Genomic DNA, 1,715 nt, shown 5'->3' on the forward strand with positions numbered 1-1,715 from the left:
CCAGTTGCTGTAGAGTTGAACCTAGCTCCCAGCAACCCCACATGTGCTGAGCAGAACCATATTCCACAGGGGTTTCAAGGCTGTGGTCTCTCAAAGGAGATCCCCACGTCTTTCTTCCAAGATGCCGCTAGGTGAGATTGAACTGCTGACCTTATGGTTCATAGCTGAGAGCTAAACTATTCATCCCACCCAGAGAATCCTACACACACCCACAGACACATATATACAAGATATTTTATTTATATAAATGATGGGGCTTCACAAATTTGTGGAAAATTCTACTAACTTTTAATTTTAAAAAAAATGTTGAATGCTTCATGAATTTGAGTGTCGTCCTTGCTCAGGGACCATGCTAATCTGCTCTGTATCTTTCCAATTTTAGTATATGTGCTGCTGAAGCAAGCACTAACTTTTAATTGTTCCATAAATGATCTGAAGCTATGCTCGTATATACATTTCTCTCTGAACCCTGTGGAAATTCAAGGCCTATTTTGTCCTTAAATACTGCAGCAGACATCTCCAAAGAACATTCTTCTACGCAACCACAGTGCATTTTTATACTGAAGAAAAGGGACAATTCCCTGACATCATCTAACATCCAGTCTATATTCAAGTTTCCCCAATTATCCCAACAATGTCTTTTATAGATTTAAAAAGTCTTTTTGGAACCAAGAGTCAATTGAATTATATGCCAATAAAATGGTTGGGAAAGGCAAAAAGTCAATTGAGCCTCACACATGGCATTTGCTTTGTATGTGGCTTTAAACCGCTGTAGTCGTGTTAACGCTGATTCACGGCCGCGTCACATGTGTCCCAGTAGAACTGTGCTACATTTCGTCTTCAAAGGCGGATTTTTTTTTTTTTCAGAAGTAGATCTTCACGACTTTCTTCCCAGGAGCCTCCAAACTTTGGGTTAGTGGCTCGCTTTGCCCCACCCAGAACTCTTATGTCCGAGCCCCTGTTAATCTCAGGGATATTTCTTTTTTTTCCATGATTTTAACTGTTTTCACAGAGTCTCGATCAGGCGGTTTGTAGACTAGTGCACACTCTGGATTTGCGCCGCCCCCCACCCCCCCCACCCCCCATGGTGTTTCAAACCTGGGCCTCTACTCCCTGCATTTCCTGCAGAGGGACAATTCTTCACAAGGCTTGATGAGCGTCAGGCTAAACATTTTGTGCGGAACAAAGCACACGTGACGCTGTGCGTTTCATATTGCACCCTACGAGCAGACACGGGGTAGCAGGCTGTGTGGTATCCACCCGCCGACTGAAGGAGGGGCCTTGGAGACCTCCTGTTTATGGCTTGGCAACCATTGGGTCCTTCCATTCAACTCATTGCCTGCCAGTCGATTCGGACTCACAGTCACCCTAGAGGTCAGGGTCTCTGAGACTGTAACGCTTTGCAGGAGTATAAAGTCTCCCCTGTCTCCTATGGAGCAGCTGGTGGTTTCAAACCGTTGAACTTGTGGTTGGCAGCCCAATGGCGTAATCCACTACGTCACCAGAGCCCTTAAGACTGGTTAGGAAAGCCATGCCACATTAATATGGTTGTACCCTATGCCGCCTACCCACAGGCAACAGTTTTCATGTGTTCCTGGTTTTCCCTTCCTGCATTTCCTTTGAAAGAAAGAATGCAAAAAAACAGTGTGTGCGCTTACTCCTTGTTCACCTCTTCTCTTCCTTTCGCCCTCCTGTCTCCCCTCCCTCCGGTGTTG

The 1,715-nt window shown here is 45.4% G+C and overlaps 1 non-coding gene across 1 annotated transcript; it reads right to left on the minus strand.

The window, feature by feature from the left end:
• Positions 1 to 299: 299 nt before the first annotated feature.
• On the minus strand, positions 300 to 406 carry LOC115868331. The gene has a single exon (XR_004045513.1). It is a non-coding gene; the product is annotated as a U6 spliceosomal RNA (small nuclear RNA).
• Between the last annotated feature and the right edge of the window lie 1,309 nt (positions 407 to 1,715).

This window comes from Echinops telfairi, unplaced genomic scaffold (genome assembly GCF_000313985.2).
Source record: "Echinops telfairi isolate 266 unplaced genomic scaffold, ASM31398v2 ScPeMD7_9;HRSCAF=40, whole genome shotgun sequence".
Lineage (NCBI taxonomy): Eukaryota > Metazoa > Chordata > Mammalia > Afrosoricida > Tenrecidae > Echinops > Echinops telfairi.